We start from the raw sequence: 8284 nt of genomic DNA, 5'->3' as shown, positions 1-8284 counted from the left end.
GAGCTCATGAGAGGACAGTAGTCAGATACGCATTTGGTGCCCACAGTAAATAGACGGCCATTAAGGTCATAAGACAGAATGAGATTAGCAACGAAGTGCAGACAAAAGACAGAGAGAGAAGTCAAGGCCTGAGCTTTGAGACCTCCAGCATGAGGAGGCCAGGGAGATGAGGAAGACCAGAAAAATAGTCTGGGAAAGAAAGGCCCAGGCAAAAGGAAAACCAGGAGAATGGGGTGTGCTGGAAGTAGACGCAGCGTTTGAGGGGAGGAAGGAGTGGTTATCTGTGTCGAGATGAGGGCTAAAAATGACCGTTGGTCTTAGCCAGGTGGCGGCCACTGCCGGGCCCCATCTTCTGCAGAGACAACCCTTCGATGTGCTTTGATCGTGTCTCCTGGCCCCTGCCTTAGCCACAGGGGCAGGATCATGGGCCCAGGCCTGGCCAATCATGTGACCTTTTCCCCTGGCCACAGTGATTGGTTTAGAGATGAGCATGTGGCCCACACTGGGCCGAGTAGATTTTCTCGGGAGGTTTTCTCCTGGAGCTGCTAAGTGTTGGGATGTAAGTCATGGCCTCTCGCAGACATCCTGCCTGTCAGGTGGACTCACTCTTTCTAAGATAGAGAGAGAGATCCCTGAAAATAGCATTTGAACCAGTTCTGGATCCAGCTCTGCCCAAAGCCTGCTACTCCCTTGGGCTAAATTTCATTTCCCAGCCAATAAACTCGCTATTTTTAAGCTAGTTGAATCAGCCTCTGTCTCTTGCATCCAAAAGTGCTCTAACTAAGAATCCAAGGAGAGTTCTCTGGAGTCCGCTACTCAATAGTGGGAGCAAGTGTGCGGAAGGGCGTGTTGCTGACTCACTGGCCACACAAAGACTGACCAGAGAGGGCTTTGAGCCACTGCTCAAAGACGCTGGCAGTCCTTGCCGGGCAGCCCTCTAAATGAAACCTTATTAAGCAACCCCTGGCTTCAACACTATTCTTAGCTGCCTGGAATTGCGTGGAGGAGGCCAGCCGGGGCACAGCCAAACAGGGTCACCTCCCTATCTCCTCCTGTCGCAGCGTCTGACGCAGGCCTGAAATCTGGGGCAGGTAAGGTTGCGACCAGAGGAGCTGGGTGAGGGCATCAGGTTCCAGCTGTGACCTAAGAGGTGGCATCCTGCGGGGCGGCCAGGGCTCAGTACTGGGAGTTCCCTGGGAGATTATGGAAGCCACAGGGGGTGAGGGGAACTACTGCTGTGGGCTTACAGGGGGACAAGGTCAGCATCTAGGGAATGCAGATGAAGTAATGGGAGACCAGGGCAGGGAAGCAGTTGCTAAAACAAACCCACAATTCTGCTGGATGAGGTTTCTTTGGCCTGGAGCTGTTTTTAAAGGGCCAGCCACACACAAATTGCAGTGTGTTAAAGACACCTGGAGCAGAGCACAGACCCACTCAGGCTAGCTCGCAACTCTGAAGATCCAGGATGTCACCTTTGGGGGGCTTCTCAGTGTGTTGAAAGGGGAAGCAATTTGTTTTCATGGTTCTTCTGGGTCTGTGCACAGATGGATTTTTCAGCTCATCTCGTCACTCTCCTCTACCTGGGCAGACGCATGAGTCAGCCTTGGGAACAGCTCTGATCTTCTCACCCTGCACCCCGACAAAGGTGAATTATGCTCCAGTGATAACCCCTGGTTACCTACGGTACGTAAACCAGTCAAGACTTCAGAGAGCTCCGTAATATCTATGCACAAAAGGTCTTGGTATAAATTCCTTCCATCTAAAATCATTACCACATTGCTTGCTTCTATTTTGGGATTTCTTATGTTCCTGGAGAAGACCCACCTTTCACACCAGCCGTTTCATCATCTAACTATAGTTAAGACTTCTTCCAATCACACACTTTCCTCCATCATGGAATATGAAGGATACGAATTAAATGAACCTTATTAAATGCAGTGCCACGCATTTGGAATTTGTAGCATTTGACAGAAGCTGAAATGAAATTTACTTGTTGCTCAGATAATTGTGTATTGTGTACATTACTAGACTGAACACTTTTGTAGGAAGGGTGAATTTAAAGTGTTTAACAGGAAAACTGTTTTAAACACCCTCCAGCACTTTAAAATGTCACATTGCACCCAAACAACTGATTCCAGGTACGCATAAATCTTCTGTGTTCACAAAACAAGTCTGCAAGGGTTTCTGGTGGGCGGCTGTCCTTTAGCCTCCTATTTATTTACTGCAATAAAACTATGTAAAAACCCTATCCTTCACCCCTTTCGCTAATTTACTTTGGTCTTTTCTACGATGGTCTAAAAAGAAATGTTTTACTTTATGACTTTACCCTTCAATAAGGTATATTCTTGGTGCCACAACTGAATTCTGCTTCCTAAGTCACAGAAAGAAAATGTTTTCCAAATTCTTTCCATACTTCCTGTAGGTGGGACACAAATTGCAAGAGAAAAAAATCCTGGAGGCTCAGAACCAGATAGGCCTTTCTTTCTGGAAGAGTAGTTTCATTCTCCGAGCTCTGGTGCTTTGAGGCTCACATCATGATCTCTGGGGAGATGAGCAGAACCCAGCCTCTCGTGTGTTGGTTAAGGGAGCGCTAGCTGCTGTAACAGAAAAATGCCTACGTCCTGGCAGGCTTACGTACTGAAAGTTTATATCTCGATCACGTAACAGGCAAAGCTGACACTTCTGGTTGAGTAGCTCTCCTCCACGATGTGACCCAAGGGCTCCTTTCGTCTTGTGGCTCCATCAAGTTCAACATGTGGCTCCAACATGGTCCCAAGAGTTGACTCATTACAGCCAGGTGGGAAGAGAAAAGTCCATGACAGACTGCACGTGGGTTTATGATCCAGGCCTGGAATTGGTGCGCATCAATTCCGCTTATTTTCTACTGACCAGAGCAGGACTGATGGCGGACCATGGCCACACACCCCTGCAAGGACTTGGACACGTATTATAGCTGTGTGCTGGTGTTTGGGTGAACATGTAACAATTTCTGCCTTCTGTGGTTGGAGTCAAGAACTTTTGACTCCAGCAGTGGCCAGGCTCTCGCTCTGAAGGTACTGGGGATGCTCATTGGGGCAGGCCCCCAGAGACTGAGTAAATTCTGTTATTAAATTAATTTCCTTTATTTGCTACTCAGTTTTGCTTTTCTATTTTCATCTCATTGGCTTCTGGACTGGAATTAAACATCTTTAAATCTTGGTCTACCATAACATCTCAAAAAGACTTAAAAAAGGAAAGAGTCAATAGGAAAAGAAGTTGACTTGACCTTGCTTCTTATAAATCATCTGAAAATGATAGGCTCCACACTAAAATATCCTAGTGGTCTGAGGCAGACAGGATCGAGATCTAGCTCTTTCTGCAAGACCTGGATATCATTTATCACCGAGTACCTGACTCTCACAATTCAGGATATTGAACCTTGTACAGGCCTCTGCTACCCAACCCCCCCACTGTTGAGTCACCTCCCACCCTCAGGCAGATGCGAAAGTAAATCTCCAGCCCCCCACATAGTAGCTGTGAAGTGTGGGCAACTTATTTAGCCTTCCTGAGATTAAATTATTCTGTAAATTATTCTTCTTGGCCCCATATTCTGTGAAAATGGGGTTAATAATTTCATCTTGTGGGACATTGTAAGGGTTAAGTAGGATATTGAATGAAAAATCACCCAGCACAGGGCCTGGCATCGGCTGGACGATCCATCACTACCAGCTTCCTTCCGGCCTTTCTCCACTTGGAGGAAGGTGAGCACCAGGGCCCTCGTCAGAGCGGTGGTGCCTCCGGGAGTGGGGCTACCTCTCCTCCCCTGCCCGGCCGACTTCACGAAGATCCCACTGCAGCAAGAGTTCTTTCCATTCAGACAGAAACCAGAGGGTCTGAAGGCGAGGAGGGAGTAGGAGGCAGACAAAGACGCAATTACCGCCACATGACTGCCTACTAAGAATTCTGGCTGGAGAAAGGCTTTTCTGCGGTTTGTTTTTGCTAATTCTGCTGCAAGAACCCAAGAGGTAGGGCCTTCAGTCAACAGGACAGCCCCCATTTCACTGTTCCTAAATGTAATTCAACTTAGTCAACCTCTGACATTTTCTGGCTCCATCTCTTCTCTCTCATACTTCCTTGATTGATTAGCAGCTATCTACTCCAGTTAGCACAATTTCCATTGATCGGGCCCGGCTAAACCTAGTGTACTTCACACCCACAAATGCATGCACGTGCACACACACACACGCATGCACTAAAACCCAAGAAAAATCTCGGCTCTAAATGGAGGGTGGGTGGTACCCAGTGTTTCTCAGGCCATGCCTGAGTCCATGTTAGAGGAAGATGAAAATCACTTTCCCCAGCTCTCCCAAAGTCAGTTTGTGAGAATCAATTATAATCCTTAAATCTTCTCATTCTTATATAGGCTTATTTCTTACTTAGTTCTGGTATGCCACTTTGAGCCAGTCAGAGAAAAAAACCTTTGCACTGGCGATACTGCACAACTATACACCAACAAGGATGACATTCTGGGATAAACTAGCAGAAGCCTTGGCTGTTTCAGGAGTAATCCTAAAGATCAACAGAAGAAATTGCTTGAAGTGGATGGATAAAATTCTTAGAATAATCCTGCCTAAGCCCTCTAGAATTCGTTTATGATGTCTTTATATATTTCAGCCTTTCACCTAGGAAGATTCCGAAGCGTCACCAAAATGAATGTGCAGTGCTGCTGGGAAGGCGCATGGATGCTGCAAAGGGCTTAGACTTGAAAACATCTTTTGAAGGAGTTTTGGGAGAAAAAGTTCCATTGATGCGAACTAAAATTTTGGGGAAAGGTTTTAAGCAAGTTTCAACGGGATGCACATAAAGTAACTTTTCTCACTCTGCTGAAAATCTCAGGGAAAGCAAAGTGGCCCAGAGGGCCAGGTCAGCATTGGCCTAACAGGAACCTTGTTCAGTGGGTTGAAGTGAAGTGAGGCCCGGTGCCAGCAGGGCTTAAATGAAAGCTGTGGTCTGGCAGTGGGTCTGAGGCTGGTGTGCAAAGTCACTGGCGGTTGGCGCTATGGATTGATAGTGGGTGGGGGATTTTAATGGGATTGTACAGGATGGGAAGTGTACGCTATGAGGAATCAAGACCAGAGATGGAAGTTTGACTGGTGCTTGAGAAGCACTTGAGCCCAAAGCTGGGGCTAGAGCTGTAGATTGTTCTCCTAAGTCTTGTTCCTCAACAAGAAGCTTCCTTCCAACGTCTCCCTTCCTCCGGGTCAGAATCTCCCAGAACTTGACTGCAAAGTAACAAAAAGAAACTATATATGAAGATGTTTCTGATCTACCACCAAATTCTGTTCTCTCTTTATCCATAAAAGTAAAAGGCATAGACTTTTTAGATTGAGGTAGAATTGATACACAATAAACCACACATTCTAAAAGTGTTCAAGTTACTAATTTTGACATCATTCTACACTCATGAAAGCATAGCCACAATCGAGATAGAAAATATATCCATCCCTCCAAAAACTTTCCTTGTGTCCCTTTGTAATTCCTCCCATCTCTGTCCCTCTCTGCCTTATCTCCTCTCCCCCAGGCAACTGTTGAACTGCTTTCTGTTACAATATATTAGTTTGCATTTTCCAGAATTTTACATAAATGGAATCATACAGTATTTAGTCTTTTTTGGTCTGGCTTCTTTCATTCAGTGTAATTATTTTGAGATTCACCCATGCTGTTTGTGTATTTCAAGAGTTCGTTATTTTTTATTGGTGAGTAGTATTTCATCAGATAGATATCACACAATTTGTATTCAGTATGTCTCCCCAGGATAAGAGAAATCATGCTGTTGCCATTTATTTGAGTTCTTATTATGGGTCATGGGCTCTTGATGTAACTCAGCTGAATTACTTCTCTCAAGAAACTAAATGATGTTTACAGATACGGAAACAGATTCAGAGAGGATAACTCGTTGGTCTGAGGCCACAGAGCCAGTTAGGGATGGAAGCAAGCTTTGAAACCAGTCCTGCTACTGAAGTCCAAGCTCATTTCTTCAGGCTCTGCTACCTTCCACGGGAGCAGTTTTGGACTTAGATTATTAAGAGCAATGCTTTGGGCTGTTACTTTTCACGGAAGACATAACCTCACAGACTCTGGTTCTGCTCCCACAGCTTCCTCAGCTCCAGGCTTGAGACGAGTCTCTATTCCTCAGAAGAACTTGTGAAACTCCATACTTCTTTGTATTCAAGTATCAGTGTGTTTGACTATTGTCCTCAATCCAGAACTTGCCTTGTTTTTATAGAACAAAAATCCAGCTTCATTCTGAAAATGAAGTGACACTCGGTCTCTGGAAAACAACCCAGATCCCAGGTCCCCACTTTAGCACAATCCGAAGTCAAGGTTTCTGGTTGGATACTTTCAGACATATCAAACCAGGGGAAAAAGAAAGAGATTTTTCTTTTTCTTGCTGTTCCAGATCTGATAACGTTGCCTGATTAGTTCCTCCACCGTGAATTCACACCGCACGTACCCACATGCCAGCCCTTTGCTAAAAGGCCATCAGCTATATTGCTTCCTGCACAATCGTTTATATTTTGCCTCACGCCTTCCCTTCTGCACCTCTGTTTCCGGCTCCTCCCCCTGAAGTAGCAAAACGCTTGCAAAGAAAATGTGTCAACAGGTGAAATTTATAGGAGTTTCCTGGCCCACACAGAAATGTGAACCACAGGCATCCCCAAAGGAGAGATTTTCTTACCCAGATACTTACCCTCTTGAATATGCCCTGATTCATTCACATGTGAGTTCTCTAGAGAAACCAGTTATCTTTTTTACAGAATCAGAGTGTGCAGCTCCTGTTTGGGAAGAGTGACTTTGATGAATGCCAGTTGGGATTATTTAGTTGCAGTTACAGAAAAACCTGACCCAAACTGGCTTAGTCAAAAAAGGGAATTTATTGACTCAGAAGCTGAAAAGAGGAGGGCTAGCTTCAGGCACAACTCTGTTCAGGGCTTAAGCATATCAGTAGCACCTGCTTATTTTTGAATCTTCATGTCTTTGTTCTACTTTCCATTATGTTGACTTTGGCCTTGAGTTTTATGGGTCCCAGAAAGGTCCCTGCTAACCCATTCATTCTCTTATGTTTTAGGTCAAAGGTTATGAGTGAGAGTCTCTTTCCCAGAAGATGCAGCGAAAATGTCATTGCATCTCATTGGCTCCGACTAGGTCACGAATGATACATGAACGTCAATGGAAAGGGAAATGAGACATGCTGATGGCTTAGGCCTGGGTCACCAACGCCACCCCTGGGGCTGGGTGTGGAATCAACTTTAATGGGAACTGCATGGAAATTGGGTACAGTCACCAGGGGGACTCTGGCAGTGTTCACTGCAGTGAGTTTTGCCTTATAAGAAACTATATGTATGTGTCACATAACGTTTTGTCTCCACTGCACAAGCCAGCTCCATACCTTGAAAATAGCCAGCATCTGCGCATGTAAAATAAGAATTCCCCGCAAAGCCAGGCTGACTTGGAGAAAGGGTTACTTACTGATTTCAATTCCAGGAGTCAGGCTAGTTTGTTAAAATTTTGATATAAGTGCGTCAGCATAGAAAACTTAAACTCAAAAGTTTCTCAAAGTCTAAAGCAGGACCATTTTCTATTCTTAAAGGCATGAAGATCCTCCACTGGTTTGTTACTGAAGCCTGTTGCAATAAGACTCTCATGGGTTTCATTGAGTTTTTGTGTTTGTTTCCTAAGATGCCTAAGATGTTTCAGTTGTAAGGACCTCTGCAGCGCAATCAGGCTGGTTCTGGAGGGAGTGGAGGAGTTTATGGCAGAAACTTGAAACTTGGGGAGGCCCTGGAAGTATTTTGACTACATTATGGTCCACACACCAAAAGAAGTTCTCCTATGTTGTTCTTTCTTCCAATCACTCAACTTCTTCATATGTCTTTCTAAATAAACATCTGGGATTAGGTTCCTCATTCTTCTTGTCAACTCTTGACCTTAAGTGTTCAGACTTGAACCACTGAACAATTGTTGCTAGTTCTGTACTTCCTTTCCTCAGACGCTTTATTGTTGATTGTGTATCAGGCCCTCTCTAAGCACTTCACATGCATTATTTCATTTATTCCTCATAACTTCTCTATGACATAGAGACTATTATTATTCCCATTGTATGGAAGACAAACAGACCTAAAAGAGATTAAATATCGTGCCCAAGGGTCACACAGTTCGAGCCAGGGATCTTAAAACCATGCTACATAAATAAGACAAAGGTTTTGCTCCCGCCCCCATAGTATAGTACAGGAATACAGACCTA

General features: G+C 44.9%; 1 long non-coding RNA gene across 3 annotated transcripts; it reads left to right on the top strand.

Moving 5' to 3' along the window:
* Window positions 1–795: 795 nt before the first annotated feature.
* LOC139085041 (uncharacterized) lies at window positions 796–7946 on the top strand. 3 transcript variants are annotated; one of them, XR_011543023.1, is made up of 3 exons: window positions 796–1091; window positions 1545–1683; window positions 2668–4004. It is a non-coding gene; the product is annotated as an uncharacterized lncRNA (long non-coding RNA). The 3 variants fall into 3 exon arrangements; XR_011543022.1 differs by lacking the exon at window positions 2668–4004 and adding an exon at window positions 7109–7946 and having other exon boundaries at window positions 815–1091; XR_011543021.1 differs by having other exon boundaries at window positions 815–1091; window positions 2423–5408.
* The last annotated feature ends 338 nt before the right edge of the window (window positions 7947–8284 follow it).

The sequence above is a fragment of the Equus przewalskii genome, chromosome 8 (genome assembly GCF_037783145.1).
Source record: "Equus przewalskii isolate Varuska chromosome 8, EquPr2, whole genome shotgun sequence".
Taxonomy (NCBI): domain Eukaryota; kingdom Metazoa; phylum Chordata; class Mammalia; order Perissodactyla; family Equidae; genus Equus; species Equus przewalskii.
Note: the sequence above shows the minus strand (reverse complement) of the source record. Positions and strands in the feature narration are given on the sequence as shown.